At 32.4% G+C, this 21,876-nt stretch overlaps 1 protein-coding gene across 4 annotated transcripts in view; it reads right to left on the reverse strand.

Annotated features, from left to right (window-relative positions):
• The window catches only part of LOC132700326 (diuretic hormone class 2), an 89,155-nt gene extending 70,400 nt beyond the window's left edge, over positions 1-18,755 (reverse strand). For all 4 annotated transcript variants that reach the window (XM_060667558.1, XM_060667557.1, XM_060667556.1 and 1 more), the window contains exon 1: positions 18,639-18,755. The gene's annotated coding sequence lies outside the window, so the exon portion shown is untranslated. The remainder of the gene's footprint in view (positions 1-18,638) is intronic.
• Positions 18,756-21,876: the final 3,121 nt, after the last annotated feature.

Below are 21,876 nucleotides of genomic sequence, written 5' to 3' on the forward strand. Positions count from 1 at the left end.
GTTGCATACTATGCTACTGAGAAATCTTTACGTTTAACTTCTTTCAACTTTCCTAAACTAAATAGCTTTGCGTTTTCGTCACTATATGTCGATATGCTTCGCGAAATAAAAATAATACTTATACTACGACATAATTTTGTTTTTCTCAACTTTAGAATGGATGAATTTTATGATGAAATATGGAATATTTTGAGAATTTGCGTAAGAATTTTTCATCAAATTCGTTAAATATCAATAAATACTCTAAATTTCTAGCAAGCTCTACTGCAACTTTGTATATTCCGGCGTGTTTTCTTTTTTCTCAAAAGGCCAAAAATTAATTCTACATCATTATCTTTGATTTTCTCGTGAAAATCTGAACTTTTAGTTCTTATTTATTTTGATAAATGGATTTTCATCAAGTAAAAGCCACCTCAGTCCAATTCCTGGGTAGTGGCTTTTTTATTTTTATACTCTAGGTTTTTGATAGTACCCCATAAAAAATGATGATCATCACCCTGTTGACCAATCCATTCCCTACAAATAGTTTTCTATGGCAGCACTATATTGGTAAGGAGCACTGTCTTGCTGCCAAATTAAATTTGCTCGTTCTTCCGCTGGTATCGAATTATCAATTAAAAGTTCAATATCGCGCAGCAATAGGAATGTAAATTACCTTCAAAAGACACTCGGCCCACAATTTCGTTTTTCGCCCACCACACTTTCACTGAAATTCTGCGCAACCTATTAATTTCAATCAACTTTTTTTTGATTTCCCGGCTGCAATAATGAGTGATTTTTCGGTAATATATTTTAAGCAAACTAATGAATATAAATTCCAAATAATCTCATTGAAAAATTTTCTTGGAAATTTTTGTCCATAAACATATTGCAGTGCTCTAGTCTGACACTAAAATCTCGCTGTTCAAATTTGTGCACCGGCAAAAACGTGTAAGGCTTCTATTTATTAATCCTATGGCAAGATTGCAGCGCTGTTCTTTTAATATGGAGATACAAAGCTGCTTTTCTTTACTGAGTATCTGAAGACGTCCTTTCTTTTTGTAATTCCTTCCCTCTCTCCTAAACTGACGGCATATTTTGTAAAATGTTGTTTTCGGTGGAATTTGCCTCAATAGAAATTTATTCATGTAGCTAACTCACTTTTATTACCTAATTAATAATATTCTACATCATTATCAATTTTATCAGCATTGTGAAGGAAAAAAACTAATAGAGAAAAAGTCTCTAAATCTCCAACTTTAATAGTATATTAAGCATAAGTATATTATGCATAAGTATATTATGCAACAAGTGCGTTGAACGCAAAATTCAAAGCGTGGGCAATATCACCGAAAAGATCCGATTGTTCCCCAGCCCGTGCGGTAACATCCCGGAAGTGGCTCGAATCTGTGGGAAACGAAACTGACGTGGTAAAGTGACGCTTCCCGCACATTAGATTGGTATGTAATTAGGCATTTTACAGAAGGGAGTAGAAAAAATTATTTACTCGTATAAGATCAATAATTGCTGTCAAAACCTACGTTGCAGAATTGGACAATTGGCGAATTGACGCTGAAAGTTTTAAATAATTCAAAATTTGCTGCAGATATTTTAAGAGCGTATTCTGGAGGCAATTTTTTCTTTAAAAATGCAAATTTTGCAAAGTAAATATGCAAGAGTATATTTTTTTTATACGCAAAGATACGCAGATAAATAAGTTTAAATATGAATGAAGATGAACATCAATACTTTCCCAACGTTGCGTTTAAACCCTATACTGTTATACGTCGTAGAACTCCATTTGAAATTAGAACCTTGCTAGTGACCACGACACCACGGCCACCCTGTATTAATGAAAATATAATTAATGAAAAGTCCAAATGATTCCTAGCAAATTTTGTTCAATCTCTTCTAGGTCTAGGAGATAAGGTATCTTATAAATTATCATCAATGTGCGTGTTGGATGTTTTATGGATGTTTCACTGACGTCCCTTCGTCACAGTTTTGGACCTCCATACAATGTTCCCATAGACGTCAATAAAACACCTATGCGCCTATTATTGTTATTATTTTAAAGAATAATAGTGCAAAGGATAGACCTATTATGCACATTGATAATATCGTGGGTATCTCTTAGTTATTGGACACAATGTGGTCGAGGAGACCTTTAAAAGGTTCGAATGATCGAATGTCCTATTAATTATGAAATGTATCCGATATGATCCTTCTTGAATGGATGAGTGACGTTGCACAGCCATGGGTTCCAGACTAGAGAAGAAAAGTGTATAAAAAGTTTGCAAGCGAGTTGAGTACTGAGATTTCTAAGGTCCTTTTTAACAAAAATAAGACGGAATCTACTTTCTGGGCCGTGTCCGTGGACGTTTTGCCCTGTATGGGTACTAAACTATCAAAAATTTTATTTTCTTTTTCAAATAATTTTTGGTATAAGATTTTGCAGCAAAATCTCTGACAACTTTGAATTTTAACGACATGGAGCAGCAAAAATCATGCAGAGTTTTCTACACTAAATCTGAACTTTATGGTCGATGATAATGATCGCTTTAGTTGAAACCGATAGATCGGCAAATGGTAATTTATAGAATCAATTTTCGAATATTTTCTCTAGTGAAAATAAAAATATTGCCAGATCGTATGTAAAAAAAATAAATTGCGTCCCATTTTGAATCTCGGTATTGTCTCGACTCGGCGGAAAATCCAGTAAAATGTTTGACACCGAATTTGCAAGCTTTCGTATCAAATATTTGCGAACGTGGAAAATAAACTTTACGTGTGTCACGAGTCCGCCGAGTTGCTGTCAACCGCCGCAAGCGTTTCCCCGCCGTCTTTATCCGATTGAAATTCTCGAACGGCCCCCATCGACCCCCCGGCACCCCCAAATCACGTACACTTCCATATATTAAGACGCAATTAATTTTATGAATATTTCAGGCGCCCAAAACAATAAACTTTTTGCGGCTAGCTTTGAGACCTAAATTACCTCAGAATCCAACGCAATACGTTAAGCCCATTTAATTTTGTGTGGGAAAGCAGTTCTTGATAATCAGCACTCTAAAGTAAGTAAAGTACTGAAACTGCTGGGATATTTTGAAGACAGTATAATACTTAGTAAGTAATGATCATCTGTTTATAAAAAGAAATCTAGAAAAAAAATATTTCGGTTCAAACATTATTAGATTGCCATTAACGATTCTTGTCAGCTTTTTCGTACGCTGAACTTTGTTTATAATGACTTTAATGTGGTGATATTAGCAAGAGTTTACTCAATAATTGATGATCATTTGGTCACAAAAAGAACTAGAAAAAAAGCAATGGTACAAAAATTATTATATTTCGTTTAAGTTAGCTTTTTTGCATGCTTCATTTGATATCAAAGTACCCCTTAACTGGGTATTAACATCCATAATAGCGTTTCTTCCATTTTACTTTTGGAGCTTATGATTTTCTGAGTACCTTTCATTCTTTTTTAATCGTTTAATTTTTAAGATAATGATTTAGTTGAGGGATGCCCATGATGGAAGTGTTGTGTTGTTATTATGTTTTTACTACTACTACAATGAAAAGTGCCTCATATATCTTTTTCAAAATTTGGGGAACTTTGATCTACGACCTTCTTCCATTCTTAGATATTATATAGCAAATCCCCAAAATTTTGTTGTTTGGTAATAGTCGTAGTAGAGCCATAATTTAGCTCAGTGGTTTCCAGTTTTTAACTAGCATTTGTGATTTAAATGTCACACACAAGAGATTTATTTTTGCGAAGCAAATTTTCCATTTCAATGACAGTTTCTGTCCCTTTAATGGCTTAGAAATTTAAAGTGTTGAAGTTGATTGGCCTCTGCCCCTTATTTCAATCATTAGTGAAAGTTATCTGATCCAATAGCATAAAAACTTTGATTACTTGAAGGCATTTCTGATTAATGTCATTCTCAATGGAAGTGATGTGAATTTGTATACACAGAGGATATTGAAAGGGCAAAGTTGCCTTCACAAAATTCTTTATGCATCTTATTTTGCAAAAGTTTAGATTGATGGGAATGTCCCGCCATTCGCATTTATTTAATTTATGTAAATTTGAAACAGTTTCGGAAGTTTTAATTGAAAATTTCATTTTTCTCTACTTTAGTTGATAGGTAAAGCCACGAGTGACACTTTTAATTTCAAATTCCAACAAAGCTGTCTCCAGCGATTTGTTAAATCGTAGAACCAATGTTGTACTTCGAATTGGTTTCGAATTAAGGGATTTATTACAACTAAGACCAAAAAACTTTAAACTTTATGCTATTATGGGGTTACGGTCGTTGGTGGTATATAAAATTTGGTGGCAGGTGCTCTGGATATGACTTGTTCTTATAAGAAAACCGGATTTATCCCTACAAAACCTTATTGTAATTAACAAAAATCTGTTGCTTGTCTTTGTGAACAAAACTTCGATGCTGGTACATTTGACAACAAGAACGAAACGAAGTCGATTAGCGATATTTCGGCAGGAAGTTTTTAATTTAACGTGCACTGCTTTATACTGTCATTTTATGTGAAAGCTTTTAAAGTGGATCTTCTTTAAGTAAGAGTTTAAGGGCTTTTACTTAAGCGGCCGTTAATTATAAGGAAAGTGGCGCGATTAATCTCTACGATGCGAGAGGTAAAATTATCGATTCGTCGCAACACGTAAGTTTTTCACGTTAGGGACCCGACATTGTGGCAATCATAAAGTGGGTTTTAGGCGAATATCTTTGTAGACGCTTTCAAACCTCCAATACTTGATGTTTAGTCTTTGCAAATGAAAGTAAAAATATGAAAAAAATCAAAAGTCGTGAATGTAATTGCCAATAATACGTCATACCAAGACCAATAATAAAAAGTGAGTTTATTTTTTGTGTTCTCAAAGAAAATGGCGAGAACTCTTGTCCGTACACAGAAAAAATTATTTTTTTTAAATGAAATACATGTTGGTTTCACCTAAGTAAATGAATTTTTGAATATGTCGAAATATGTGTTTTTGTTCCAAAGTGAAAAAAATTGGTGGCATAAACACATATCAAATTAGAACAAAACATATGGAATTTCAATTTCCTTTTTTTGACTTATTGACTTGTTTGAGCAGATTGAATTTTTAATTTGAATGCAATTTCATTTTTTTTTCGTCAATAAATGCCACGTAAGTATTAAAGCATAACGCTTAAACGTATGTTTTTTTGCTAGATTAACTGATCCTAGCAAAAAAGATGAATCGCTCCTTTTTTACTTTAAGTTCCTTTCCGTTTCTTATTAGGTATTTCGGAAAAGGTTCGGTCCTAAAACCTAAAGAAGTCTCTTGTTAAATAAATCATTTAAAGTTCCGCCTCAGGAGAGCTGACGGTTGTAGAACAACTTTATATTGAATTCGGCAAAATAAATGACTGCCGTGTAACTCCGAGAAAATGTAGTTTTTGGTGAAGGTTTAAATTGGGTTCAGAATGTCTGCGGTTATATCTCGATGTGGTTTTCATAAGCTTCTAGTCAGAGATATGATTCCTTTTTCAGTGTTTCCATGGGCTCCTCGGACAACGTTGCTTAAAACTATCAAATATTAACTTAATTCTCTGCTTATCGACATTAACAATGCCTTCAAGTTATGAGCAAGTTTTAATGGAATGGCATTAAGCAGATAAAACTAGTGGATTTACGTAGGATTTAAAACTGTTTGAAGCTGTTGAAATTTAAAAGATCTTGAATATGATAAACATACGGCTACTTCTGCTACACGTGTATGTAAATTATATTAAAATATTTGTTCAAAAGTAGTCATGGATAATAAGAGATAAATTTAATTGTTTAATATGCGTTAAATCATTAACTCTCCTATTATTGAAGCGTACCTTGCCAGTTTAGTTACAAAGCGTCGTTTTTACTTGTAGAAATATAAAATATGAAGCTGTTTTAAGGAGCTGGTTTGACTGTTTTTTTTTATTTTTTGATTATATATTTTTTAAATAAATGTAATACTTAGTAGCATACTTTATAGAATAACCCTCAAAAAATTTTTGGCAACGACGGTTTTCAAAATATCTAGCCTCGGATGTGATACCTACAACTTAGTTAAGGATCTAAAAGAAGTAAACTAAACTTATTAATTATTATTAATTATAAAACTGCAGAGGCGATTGAAACGATTTTAATTTTAATTTAAATGATCAGTCGAATTTGCAACTGTACTATTTGAAAAAGATTTTTCAAATTTCAAAATTTGGAGGAAAATTTAAAGTAACCTGCGTTTGATGGTTTTCCCCCGCTTCGTGTGAAATTTCTTGATGAAACGTAACATGTTGTAACGTTAGTCCCAATTTTATCTGACGGGGACATAAAAAAATCATGTGTTGTCTCGGGGCGGAAATTTTTATTCTCTCCCGTTTCGACGTTCCTCGTCGGTTTAAATGAATTATGTTGCGTATGCGTGTCGGTGATGCGGTCGTTTTTCTTTCTGAACTCGTTAGACCTCGGTTTATACAAACACGAGGGAGAAATATATATTAAATTGTTTCAATTTTAAATTAAACCGCTTTCTTAGTTTATTTACCGGGTTGCGGCAAAAATTACGCTAGATATGGGTTGCGGCAAAAATTACGCTAGATATCACACAAAAAAATTTAATACCCTGACAATTTTCGAGCACTTTTTTTACATAGCGGTAAACAGAAGAGTTCTCTAATATCTTTTTCTATCAAACAAGTGCCGAGGGTTTGAAATTTACATCATAGCTTGCCGCTGTATATTAAATTGTTTAATTTATTAGAACATTGCTGCTTGATGCCTTTCTAGATTTTTAAAATATTTTTAAAAATATACCTGTACCTTATCTTAATAAGTATGACACTGAAAAATAAAGTTAAATACAAAAAGTGTTTGACCCTAAGTGAAAACTCCCTATATCGAAACTCTGTATAACTTAAAACTCTGTATTACGAACAAAATTTGTTGTACTATTGGGTCTCTAAACAAAGCAATATATTAATCCACTCTTTATAACGAATTTCTTACTCTCTACAACGAAAGACAAAAGGACATACTTAGTGAATACGGCGAGCATGGCGAGTAAGCGGAAAATTTTATCTCTAGATGATAATTCGAGAGATAGAACGGGAAGAAAAGAAAAGTGATGTGGGACGTCGATACGGACTTACACCGTCGACGGTATCCACGATTTGGAAGTGCAATGGAAAAATCATTCATGCTGAACATGCTGAAACGGCAGGCAGTTCTAATAAAAAACTAAGAAAGCCAAAATTTGAAGATTTGGATCGGGCAATGTTGCTGTGGTTCCAACAGTACCACTCTCTGGACCTATCGTAAAACTAAAAGTAGAAAAGTTTGCTGAACAGCTTGGTATTATCGATTTCAAGGTTTCGGAAGGATGGTTGGGGAAGTTCAAATAGAGACATGGTATAAATTATGGACAGATAAGTGGCGAAGCCCGTGATGTCGACAGAAACGTCACTAACGATTGGCTGGAGAAGTCGTAGCCAAACTAGCAGAAAAGTACCCTGCTGACGACATTTTTGATGCTGACGAAACTGGTATTTTTTTACAAAATGAGGCCAGCTAAAACTCTTAAATTTCGAAGCGAAAAGTGTGTGGGTGGAAAACTTTTTAAAGAACGTATAACAGTGTTAGAAGCTGCCAATATGAGTGGGAGAGTAAAAAGAAAGCTAGTCGTGATTGGAAAATCAACTAACCCACGATGTTTTAAGAACATCAAGCATTTGCCAGTCACTTACAAGGCAAACAAGTCTGCATGGATGACATCGCATCGGAATATTGAATTGACATTTCTTCCAACCAAAACAACAAGTATATTATAGCCGATGGACCACAGTGTAATAAAAAGTCTTGTTTCGATACAGGAAAAACATTTTTATGGAAATAATTGAGGCCGAAGACAAATTTTCCATTAATATGCTAGATTCAGTCAACTTTATTAGTAAAGCTTGGAAAGAGGTGACAGCAGAAACAATTCAACAGAATGCGAACAGGACTTGGAAGATAATCAGCCACTAAGCGAGTTTCAAACAACAATTACGTTTATAAGTGAGGAGTTGGAACATTTTATGGTGCTAGATCAGGATTTGCCTACAACAGCAGTCTTGACAGGGGAAGCCATATTACAACAAGCAGGAAAGGGTGAGAAAGAGCAGCAAGAGAGAGAAGAAGATGAAGATTCAATAAGCGCTATATCCAGTTAAGCTGTTAGAGCTTTTTTTTATGTATCATGGGGAAGATGCCCCTCTTGAAGAAATGGTGAAAATACAAGCCAAAGTATGAGATGCGTGTTCGCATACTAAAAAAATTCAAAAGGCCATGAACGATTATTTGAAACGTTAAATGTAGTTCTTAAATATTTATTTAAAATGTTCCTAAGTAGATGTTAAAATATGTATATAAAATAATTAAATATTACATATGCGTATTGTTATTTTTCAAGTGCCTTTATATCGAAAAAAAAAGCAGTTTCGAGTGTAGTATATTTATAGTATTTTCATGTATACATTGTGTTCCGTTATGCCAGGACAGTAACCAACTTGATTTTTTTAAATATAAGGCTATGAAAATCTAACTAAACCTGTATAATAATATAAAGTATAAATAAATATATAATATATATATATATATATATATATATATATATATATATATATATATATATATATATATATATATATATATATATATATATATATATATATATATATATATATATATATATATATATATATATATATATATATATATATATATATATATATATATATATATATATATATATATATATATATATATATATATATATATATATATATATATATATATATATATATATATATATATATATATATATATATATATATATATATATATATATATATATATATATATATATATATATATATATATATATATATATATATATATATATATATATATATATATATATATATAAATAAATAATAATAAATATATAAATAATAATATAAGTATAAAGAAAGTATTCTAAATAAGTTTTCTTTAAACAGTAATTACTTAAATTCAATATAAATTCAACAAGTAATGCAAGTCAATAGAATTTAGTATTAGTATTAGTATAGTATTTATAACCGAGTTTACTTGAATCGTGTTCAATACAACTCGCTGCTCCGGTAGCACAATGACCGAACTGCAAAAAGCAAAATTTTTCCGGAGTAGCGAAAAACGAAAATGAAATTTTCGTATTTATCTCTAAAATTTTGCATGCAATATTGTGACTTTGAAAACGTTGTTTTAGTAAGTTAAATATGGACCACTGTAATAGTATTCGACAAAATATTTATATTTAAGGATTAATAATGGACTTACTCAATATCCAAAAATTTTGCACTTGCGTCGCTGTTCTGCCTCAGCAGCGATATATAAAACTAGGTAAATGAATGACGGTTTAAACGAAACTAACAAAACAAATCGAGTTACGATTTCTTATGCGTCACCAGCTTTATCTATACCAGCTGAGATAGTTGAAGACAGAACTTTGAGCGTTTATTGATTAGAAAGAATTCGACGCAGAGAACCAGAAAATAATAATTTTGAAACAAAATGCTCATTTTATTTATTATTGTTTTGTTTTATACCAGTTTAGTTTATTCCACAATGAAGAAAAATGGAGTAAAACTTCATAAGTGAGGTAATTTTATAGTTAAATCAAATGTGTAGAGGGTTTTTATTGTTTTAAGATTTATTTCCTGAAATTAGGATTTCGCTCGGGATTTCGTTTGCAATAATTCATTTCGAATCAACACTTTTTAGCATACTACACTGTTGCATACTATACTTTTTCTTTTCCGTTAGTTTTTGGGTACATTCTCGCAAAACAACACGAATATATTCACTGACATGACCGTCAGAATTGACAAACGTCAAAATTCAAAGCGTGGGAAATATATCCGAAAATATCCGATTACTCCCAAATCCGTGCGGTAAAATCCCGGACATGTCGGATTCATAAGAAACGAAACTGACGTGGTAAAGTGACGCTTCCTGCATGCTGGATCGGTGGGTAATTAGGGATTTTACAGACGGGAGTAGAAAAAATGTATTTACTAAGTCGACCAAGAAAAAATGCGGGGTATGCAATTATAGTGTCTTATGCAACAAATACGGTAATAGTATATTATGCAACAAGTACAGTAAACGGCATTTGACTCACGAGTTTATTTGACACGAACGGAGCGCAGTGGAGCCAGTGTTTAATAAACGAGTGACTTAAAAAGTTTACCGAACGTGTTGCATACTATACTTTCTCTACGACCGTTAGTTTTTCAGTATATTTTTGCAAAACAACACGAATACATTCCAATGACATGACCGTCAGAATTTACAAACGTCAAAATTCAAAGCGTAAGAAATATCTCCGAAAACATCCGATTGCCCCCAAACCCGAGCGGTAAAATCCCGGAAATGTCCGAAGTGGCTCGGATCCGTGGGAATCGAAACTGACGTGGTAAAGTTCCGCTTCCTGCACGCTAGATCGGTGTGAAATTAGGTATATTACAGATGGGAGTAGAAAAACGGCATTTGAGTCAATAGTTTATTTGGCAGTAGCGGAGCGAGTGTTACATACTATACTTTTTCTGCGACAGTTACTCTTTGCAAAACAACGTGCCGGATACGCCGGAAACATCCGATCCAAAGGGGTTTGTATCCATGGTACAAGAAACTCAATAGGTAAAGTGACGCTTTCCGTATGCTGGATCGGTACATAATTAAGTATTTTACAGAAGGAAGTAGAAAAATGGTTTTTGTTCTATAACTGCAATTTTACTATATTTGACACTTAAACATTATCAATTTTGGTATTTTGTTTTCCAAAGTTAAATGTGAAATTTATTTCCGAAAATGTTCGGATACCCTCACCACTATACCTTAGGAGACGAAGCAAAAATCGTTAAAGGAAAAAGGATGTAATTGATCGAAGCATTGAAAAATTTCAAGAATGCCATTGCGTCCCCTCCCTACAGGCTATTCTAGAAAGTTAAAAATAATTCGTTTCGTATTTTATATTCTCCTTTTTGTTGCGTTTTATATGTTAGTTAATTTGACAATTATTATCCAAATAGGAAACATTAAGATTTTTAGTGCATTTCTCTATAATTTCCCGCAAGCCAAAGTCAAAAAATTGGTCGCCCGAGAATGCGATTCCAAGATTTCAAGAAGTCAAAAGTAATCTAAATATTTAAAGCCGCATACTGGGCGTTTCTGTTAAGTTAGATATTATTACTAATCTAATTCAACAAAGTTATTTATTTAAAAATTGAAACTGTAGCTTCAACACAAAATTGTATAAACCTATTGGCTGTTAACTAATAGCAATAACGTTGTGATAATTGTGGAAGGAATATTACTCCTTATTTTATGATTCATTGGTGTATTATAAGGTTGTTAGTTTTAACCTTAACCTTCGGATTCACTTCCCCGTAAATTTCCGCCTACCGATCCGAAATGAGCTCACCCTTTGAAAACGGAAAAATAAGGGCTACATTACAAAACCAACAATGGAGAAATTGCAACGTCTTTTTACGTCTTCAGCAAGCCGCCCGACATTGATAGTATTGTGGACTCGCAACGAAAGAATATCTTGCACAAAAGACCTGTAATCCTTGTACAACGGCAGCGTCCGGCCATATACATTCTAATTTTCCACTAAATAAACACGAAAATGCCCTCGCCGCGTTCAAGTCGCCTAATTTTTGAAAATTCCAGCCGTGAAATTTCGCCGGTTAGTGACGCGAAACGTTTCCATTTTTTTTTTTCATTCGTTTGGGCTAAAAATACTTCGAATGTTTGCAGCCTCCGCGAGCGTAGAAAATTAAATATGGCAGTTCGGGAATGCTCGATATGGTATATAATTGGTATGCTCAGTGTGCACTCTATTATTATATTAACTGTCATCGCTTTCCGAGTAAAGTTATGATTTAATAAAAATACTTGAAATGAAATGAAAATTGTCGAAAATTACCAGAGCTATGATATCAAATTTGTTTTATTTTCCTTTAAAACTGCAATTCTGGCATTATTTCTAAACATGTACAACTAGGGTTGCCAGATTTTAAAATTTGGAAAAATGGAGCAGCAGACAAACATTTTACGTCGCGTTACTCCCTAAGTATCCCTCATTCGTCATAAAAGGCATAAAAATGCTATAATAAGATAGTTTAACATTAAAAAACTAAGAATAGAGATTTTTTGTAGTTGTTTAAATCTTTTATAATGTTTTTTTAGGACAAGACAAAAACGAAACCAAATTTTATTCTTCAAACAATTAACCAAAAACTAACACACACACATTTTGGGTTCCAAAATCCTAAAGAAAATATGGCGGCAAGATTTTGCTTGAGAATTCCTTGGGAGGATATGCCTTACATACCTTAAATAAGAGTAACATTATCAAACGCTCTTGAACAACTTCCAGCATAGACCAAGCCAAACCAACCAAACCAAAATAAAGTAATTTTGAATCACAAAAAAGTGCCATATCGTTGCTGTAGTCAACGCTCTCAAAAGTTCATTTATGGAATTACTAAAATATTTCCACTAAAAGGTTTCAAAATGATTATTTTTTCTTGCAATTTTTTTTTCGTTTTTCGATGTCAACGCGTCAACATTTATTGTGTTCACTCTTGATTATTCTACGCCTCTGTTTTATTTACCCAATAAGGAGCGATACACCAAGACGGGGGAGCATAAAAATGCCAAGATCTTCATAAAATAAAGTTGTTCAAAAGACGCGTTAGTTTCCTTATTCCTATTGAGTAGAAGACGCTCGAAAAGCTCGGGCGAATGTCGTTATCCCAATTACCACCTTAATTTCCATAATGCCACTACCGCCAAAATATTTGCAGGTATTTTCTAACCAAAGCAATATTTTTTCTAGTTTGAAAATTTGGTTACGTCATTATGTTTCCACTCGCGAACGGGAATTAGAGAGGAAAGTTCAGCGAAATTCCAATTCGCATGAAAAATTATTTGGGATAACGGCTATAAATTGGTTAAGAATGAATAAGATTTTAAAGAATTTATCATTTGTTATATTCTCTTTTTACAACAAAAATGTTTCATTTATTCAATCGAATTTTAATGAAATAACGTTGCTATATTTTACGAAAGAACTATCTGTTTGGAATTCCTTGCCAACCACATAATGGCAATGGTGCAAACAAATAACAAAAACAAACAACCCTTTGCCTACATACTTTAGACAAAAATTTGCACTAAATAAAATTTAACAAAATGTAATACAGTAACAAGTAAGTTTATGCTTGTAAAATATTATAACACTCCATCTTCATAATTTTATAGTATTTAAAAAAATGACACTCTGTTTAAAACAGCCCATTTAAGAATGTTGTAGATTTCGAAATATTAACAATGAAATGTTTGTAATGATTGTAATCATTTAACTTGAATGCTTTGTCCTACCAAACGAAGCTATAAAAATGATTAACGTACGAAGTACGAAGTAGTATTATAAATCATATTAGAACAAACATACATCTCGTTGTTCTAGTCCTAGTTTTAAAAAATTGGAAAAATATATCCATTTCAAATTTTAAGAGTTGGTTGATGAAATATTCCCATATGTCCATTGCAGTGCTCTGATATTTACGTAAAAAAACGTTGAAACGTAGGCACCGACACAAATTGATTTCCTAGTTACTTTCGAAAAATCGATGAAATCGATTCTGTTCGACAGTATACGTGCTCCTTACTAAACTCGAAATCTCGATAACGGTGCATCGTACAGCGTAGCCATTGGTACAGACGAAATCAGCATCGAAAAGGAAAACGTTTTTTTATCTGGCCGTTCTCTGTTCTCTGTTCCAGGGTTTTTCGACGATAACTTCCAAACGGTTTGAGCTACACGAGATTAAAATTTTGCTCCTTTTTAAACGTCTGCGACCTGCATAAGGTATGTAAAAATGGCTGCGTTCAAGCTTCCGCGTCCATCTTTTGGGGTTGGGGGTCGCGAAGTATTTTAAAAAAATTAAAAACTGTGTTTGCAAGGGTCTAAGGATAAGATCATTTCTCAAAAACTGTTTATGGAACCGAAAAATTTCTTGAACGAGAACACGTAGAAGATTTGGCTTCATAAACTTTTATTTTTGACAATGTTTCAATAATATACGGGGTAAATTAAAAAAAACTGAAAAATGGATCCCTCTATAATTGAAAATTGTCAATAACTAAAGGACTGTGTTTCAAATATCAGTTGTGTTTTACACGGTAATAAAGCTCACATGCAGAGCTAAAACTTTTGTATTTAAGGTTTTCACCTATTGTACAGAGCGTCCGCGACATTCCATGCAATATTAAAAAATGTAATAGGTGCCCGAAATTTGCAGCTTCCGACTTCAGATTTGGCAGAGAAGTGGAAGTTTAGACCCACATTTAAACTATTAAAGTCGAGTGCAATTAAGAACCGCAAAGTATTTTTTTTTAATTTTTGATTTTTTTTTTGTTATTTTGGCTTCCAGAAAAACATGGTTTTCTCCATAACCATTCACCCGATCGGCAAATTTCTTTAACTGGCAGACGCGAAGAATCCATTGTTTCAAGCATTTTTCGATTATATACAGGGTTTTTAAATTGTTGGCAAAAATTTAAAAGACTTGTTCTTTTCCAGAGTAAATTATTAACCCCGAATCAAAAATCGTAAAAAATATCTATTGGTCCAAACAGTGTCATAGGACGCATCAAGAGTTGCAATTTTTGTATTTGCGGTTTTCGTCTATCACATACATATGAAAATTGCTATTCCGGCGCGATGACGTCATTGATTATTACGGCGCACTGCGTGGTTTCAGAAAAATCTTATTTTCTCGAAAACCATTTAATATTTTAGAAAAATTCTTGGACCAGAAAACGTGGAAGATCAGGTTTATAACCTCCATTTCCGGATTTTTTTCAGATATGTACAGGGTGTGTCGATTATGGGTAAAAAATCTAAAAGACCCTGAAAATTGCCATTTTCGTGGATAAATTGCTAACCGTAAATGAAAAACTACAAAACATGGGTTAATTTGGTTTAAACAGTCTCGAAAATTGTATCTAGAGAGAGTTTCAGGTTTCGTCTGTCAAACAGGGTGCGCGAGATATATATAATTATTGCATTTATCAAAGTTTGCAGTGACTTTGAAGTTCGGCAAGTTGTGAATGTCATACAGTCATACAGGGTGCATGCACGATAAAATTACATCGATTTTGCGAAAGTTCCATAGTGGACCACAGGAGCACGATAGAAAAACATTGCATCCCTCTAGCACAAGAAAGTGCAAAAGCTGCAAAACTTTTTTTTCATTTGACCCCTTCCAATAGCTAGCTAGAGTGATTTAGTCACAACCTTAATAGATACAACTATAAATGCAATGACTGTTAATAGTCAAGAAACGTATTGGTCCTAATTTGTAATTATGTTGTCATGTAAACTTTATTTTATTTTCTATTTTATATATATATTTTTTTAAAGCTTTTAGGCCGTTTTACTGGATACGACATGTGTATAGCGCTATATCACACTTAATATTTATATGGCGGAGGAAGAAACGACAGTCGGGACTACCAGGGAATTTTTTAAATGTAAATTTTATCTCTCGTGGCGCAGCCCAATTGTTGGTTTGTAGCCGGTCGCATTCTTCAGTTATATCGGAAATCGGTTAAGCAATTTCCGTAGTATTCTCATCGGGCGGCGCATTCTAAATGAAATTTTAAACTTTTCCGGTTTGCAAATATACGGTACGCTGCATGATCGTAAACTGGCTTAATTTTCAAAAGTCGAAAATCGAATTTTAAAAACAAATTTGTTCAATTCTGATGTTTACAGTTATAGTTAAATGTGTATTCAACTTTTACCGAATTAAAATAATTCAGATGATTGACGATGATGATTAAACTGCCAAATTCGCGTTTTGAATACTTGGTGGAGTCAAAGCAAAACATTGTTGCTGGTGCTATATTTTTTTGTTTTTTGCGATTTAAAACGTAATTTGTGTGATTACTAAGGCCCGTAGTTTATTTCGGCAAATATATTAAGGTAACCGTACTTAATTATTATTGAATCCTTACGCATATCTTGTCCTAAAAGCGTCGATATTTATTGCTTACCGTCTAACGCTGCTCAAAGATCCCCCACAAGTAATTCGCTGGTATTATAGGGTATTGATAAAACATAAAATACTGGTTTTGCTTATCAAGACAATATAAATTGACGACATTACGGGTCATCGCTTAAATTCTGATGTCGTAAAATAGTTTGCAGAATGGAAAATCATTAATTAAATGCTGTGTTTCGTATTTTCACGCTTAAAATTATATTATATTTTATATTTATATTTATATTTAAACAATTTAATATTTAAGGTAACAAAACAATCAAAATCTAAAGTTTCGCCAAAAACGGTATGGGTGTATAGTTTCGAATGCGAAATACATAACTTTAGTTATTTAATTAATAATTAAATTTTTGTTATAAAGATTTTGGTTTTTGTTGCGTTGATTTTGCGTTGACTTTTACTTCCGATTTTTTCCCAATCTTTGTTGGTAGTTATAGGTTATAGTTTATTAGTTGTTGGTTGACTATATTAGTAGCTCTTGTCAAATCCAAAAATTTCTTGAACCAGAAGAGATTCTGGTAAATGCTGTAAATGTCATAAAAACTTTATAACTGAAGCACATAACTTCAATTGATAGCTTATATAAGGAAATTGCAATTTTTTAAATTAGTTTCGCATCAACTATATCTGGATTATAATGGCACCAATGTTTTTTAATAAAATTTTCGACCCCTAATATATAATGTCTCAATTTCAGCCCTTAACGTTTGTAAATAAGGAAGATATAACATTTTCTAAAATTACTATTAAATTTTGAAACATTTTTTCAGCTGCAAATGGGATTGCGAGGTATAATTTGATAACGCGATTATATTTTGCCCGCAGAAATAGGCAATTGGCGAATTTAAAAAAATTACCAGCTAAAATGCAAATTTTAATAATTGAAGGTGTCACGCACAGCTGTCCGGCATACAGCGATTTATTAATTAAAGTCAATCGCGTATCGAGTTTCATGAAACTGGGACTTAGAGTTCAGTTGAAAAATATTTATTGTTGGCCAAACGGCAAACCTCTGATTACCGTTCTATGAAGACGTAACCCGATTCTATGAGAAAACCGCATTCTATGCAAACAGTTTTTTCTATTGCTCAAAAATTTAGATATTGACAAATCAACTTTTTTAGTTGTGAGAAAAGAAAATGTTTGTTGAAAAATTGTTTACTTCGTTGTTGTTTTAAATTCGCAACATTTACGTTGACGTTAGTTAGTTGACGTGTACAGTACACGTGCAATTTCTGGCACATATTGCCGAAAACCACCGGTCCGCCACATACGAATATTGCTTTTCATTTCGAACTCATCCCGATTTAAAATTGAGTGGACGAGTTTGCGGTTTTGCACCAAATCGGAATTTTAAAATATTTTTTTTTAAAGAACAACAATGTTAACGAAGCTATAAAGTGAATGAAATGATAATGAATAAAATCAGTTTAAAATTTGTTTAAATTATTTTATTTGTTATATTTGTTAAAATTCTACTTGTACTTACTAAACCAAAGTAAATTATTTTGAGAAGACATTTACAACAATCTTTTGTAATTAAAAATTTGCCTTCGAAGGACATGTATTTTTTTTTAACGGTGTTTTATATTATTTTGCTATTAATTTGGGCAACATTATTTCAAAACTTTTCAAATTATTTGAATTATTAGATTAGATAAAGTTGTGAAAGTTTCTTAAAAAAATGACGAAATAACAACACATGTTTTGTTTTTAATTATTTTTTCTTTACATTTTACTTTACTTTACGTTTCCTTATTCTACTTGTACTTACGTAAATTATTTTAAGGAAAAAATTTCTTTAAACTTTCATGGCGAAAAACATGTTTTAGATGTTTTTTTTTAATGCAAAAAAATTTATGCGTTTTACTAATACTCTTTTTTGGATTAAAAATGAGTTTCACACTGTTTTGCTATGAATTTGGGAAAACTCGTTCACATAAAAACTTTTTTTTCCAAAATTAACAAGCAACAAATTTTCATCCCAAAAGGAAATATCAACAAAACATTTGAAAAATTGACGAAGTAACAAAAAATGTTTTGTGTTTAAATCCAGATTAACAAAAACATTTTTTTTTGTATTTCAATACATAGTTTTTGAAAAATTTAAAGCGTTGTACCGATACTGTGTGTTTTTGCAAAAACTGCATTTTACACCATTTCGCAACCAATTTGGGAAAAGAAATTTTTACAAAAACTTCAGATATATTTTCCAAAATTGACAAAGATTTAGCAACAATCTTTCATACCAGTTAAAGTTTTTTTCCTATTTTCGACATTATTTAGGAAATAGCATTAAAGTTTAACGAACAAAACGAACAAAAGAAAATGTATATTTTTAAATAATCGTATCACAAAATATGCATTCGATTTAATTATTACGTCTTTTCTATTCAAATTATTATTATTATTAATAATTCATAATCGAAAATATATACACTGAGAGAAATAATATCGCAAAAATAAACTCACCGAATTCTGTCACGCAACACCTGTTGGCACTAGGAGAAACGTTAATATTTCTTGGGCTTCGGAGGGGGGCAGAGGAAGTGCTTCGCAGCGTCGCAACGTTAACAGATCGGACGATCCGGTGCGGAAGTTCTTTTATACGGGCGTCGAGACGCGCCTGCACCGCCTCTTATCCAATCGGCGTCACAACGGTGAGCGCGGGGTTAACGGCAACCCCATTCAATTTTCGGTAATTCCTATCTAATTTCGTATGCATTAATAAGCTATTATTTTCCCCCGCGGCACACGCGCCACCTGTATGAACACTTTCCCGGAAAAGGGAGGAAATTCTTAAATGTCGCAGGTCCCGCAGTTGTTTAAGCTGGTTGCTGTGCTGTGTTTATGTCGCATTTATTTAGTTTATAAACTACTTTGGCACTTAAACTTTAACATTACTTAAGAGTTAACACGGAAGCTTAAATTCAAGTGAGAAACATCACAGGTGTTTTCTAATGGAGTGGCAATTTTTAAGAGGGTAATTTTTTAGTATGCCTTAGACATCTTAAATTTTCAGTTTTTGAAAATATGGTTAAATAATTTTAATAAAATTTGGTACGGGGGTACTGTCAAGCATGAGTCGCCACATTTCCCTTCGTTTCCGCCAGTGCCGTAAGTGCGGAATCTGACTAGCATATATTTTTAAACTTCAATGAAACGCCACTGATTTATTTTAGAATAATTTTTTATACATCACCATTGGGTTCAAAAAATTAAATCTTTTCATAAGCATATACCAAATATGATTAGAGCAGGATATTCAAAAAGTTTTAAGTTAATTCAAAATTTGTACCACCCTGTAGCTCAACTATCTTCAAGGATAAAATTCAATAATTTTCGAACATGCGGAATTCAAAAACGCTATCAGAAATGTTGTCAGATTTACCACTTTAAAGTCACTCGTCATGATTTTGTTATTTTAAATAGAATGTCCTATGCGCATGTCGAATTTATTAAGGTCTCATAAGTTCAAAATATATTTTTTTAATTACAGAGCTCGGGTAATACGGTCAAAAGCTGGAACGATAAAATTCAATACTTGGGGATTTTTGAACAGCAGTGTCAGATTTACCAGTTTTACGTTACATGTCATAATTGTTTTATTTTAAATGGATTAATGCCCTATTTATTTTTGTTGCAATAATTTTTTAAAAAAAGTTATCATCGCTAAATCTGTTAGAACTCATAAATGCTGTTAGCATTTATGAGTTCTGCGCGTTCACGATACGTTTTACTGAAAAAGCGGAGTTGGCGTATCTCAGGAATTCGAATCAAAATTTTGAAATTATGATATGTTACTAAACTAAATACATTGCAATAAAGATAAATTGGGCATTCCGTTTAAAATAACAAAATTACAACTTGTAACGTAAAGGTGGTAAATCTGACAACGCTGTTGGTTGCATTTTCGAATTCGACAATTATTGAAATTTATCGTTCCAGCTTTGGTATTTTTGGAGATATTTAAGATCCGTGTACATGAAATTACATCTTTTATCAGCAATTACCTAAATACTACCTAAATTATCATCAAATTCCGGTGATTATATCCTTCATTACCAATGCAAAGATCTTGCTTCTATCGAATAAATAGCGATGAGTAAGTAAAGAAAACTTTTTGGTTATTCTATTTATTAAAATACATTTGAAAGAAAAATACATCAAAAGTAAATGCAATCTAAACAAAAGGCATATCATTTTTTCCTTAAATCCGGATATTAGATGTTGAAATATGATATTTGGTAAAACTACTTACTAAATTTGAATGCAGTTTTAATAATATAGTTTAAAAGAAAACTCCTTCTGCGGAGTTCCCCTACACTGTCTACGATTACCAGGACTAGTCAGGACTATTCCATCCCAAGACGCTTCAGCCTTAAACAACACATGCACAAATACCACCTTTCGGACGAAGACGAGCATTAAGGATGAGGAAACTGTGGAGCATATATTGTGACGATTCCCGCCAATGGGAAGGATCATTGAGGGCTGGCATCCTGGAGCGCGAAAATCCAAAGGGCATATCGCTCCGCAAAATAATGGAGTTCGTACGAGTGCTGAACTTGAAACCTAAACTTAGACCACTGACTTTGACGGCTTCAACAATTTTTGGTACGTTTTGCTCGCATTAAGTATTTGGGAGGTGACATATTAACACGTTATACTGATTTTCCGTCCCTCGAAGTTCCCTATAGTTGTTGCGAAAAAATTATGCCGCAGGTTTGTTCATCACAAAAGCAGTAGTTACTACAAAGAAAAAAAGGAGTTTGTGAAATTTCATGACAAATTCAATGACAATAATAGGATTTTGTAACCAATTAATATTATTATAAATTTTTTCAGCTAGAATCAACTTTTGTATATTATTTTTTATTCTTACCATGTTTTAAGTTGGTCATCATTTTCATTAGAACCCAGGATTCACTCTTTCCGCAAGCAGAAATCGATAAATCCGGAACTTCTCCAGCAGCCTCAGTAATATCACGGTTAACCTTCGTTGCTTCTAATGACAGATTTAATGGAAATTCTTTTATATTTCTATATTTTTCTATTTCATTTTTGTTTATATATTAAAAATTGGTTTACATATAGAATTAAACTCAAAATATAATTAAATATGCGGACAAATAAATATATTGTTTATAAGGGTATATTATTTTACTCATACAGATTTTCGCGTCTACTTTCGGTTTGTATAAATAAACCGATAAACAAAATTCTAAAAAAATAGCGCGTTTTTAAATAAGATTTTTACATTTTTAAATAGATTACAATATAATGATAAAATAGGAAATAGTATTTACAACAGCGATTTAATTTTATTTTAACAAAACAACAATTCCAAATTAGAAATTAAATTTTGACATTTCTATGAGCCCAACAAGCAGCCCATAAAAATTTTGCGTGCTTACCAAATAGGACTTTAATTTTGCAAATACAGGGTAAATGCTCCCTTTACATGAAATTTAGAATACTTTAGAATACTTATGATTGAGTCATGCCGAAAGATTACTACTAATAAGATTTTCTACAGGGGCGTAGTTCAGGTGCTGCTAACCAAAACTAAAGATGGATAATTTCGAATTTAAATTTTGTCAGCACCAACTTTCACGACTAAATCAAAAGTAAAGGGTCTAAATTTCATTTAGTTATGTTCAACTGTTTCAAGTCTAATAAAAAAATTTTTTTTTGCCATTTTTACATA

This window comes from Cylas formicarius, unplaced genomic scaffold (assembly GCF_029955315.1).
Source record: "Cylas formicarius isolate icCylForm1 unplaced genomic scaffold, icCylForm1.1 PGA_scaffold_4__25_contigs__length_36172078, whole genome shotgun sequence".
NCBI classification, from domain to species: domain Eukaryota; kingdom Metazoa; phylum Arthropoda; class Insecta; order Coleoptera; family Brentidae; genus Cylas; species Cylas formicarius.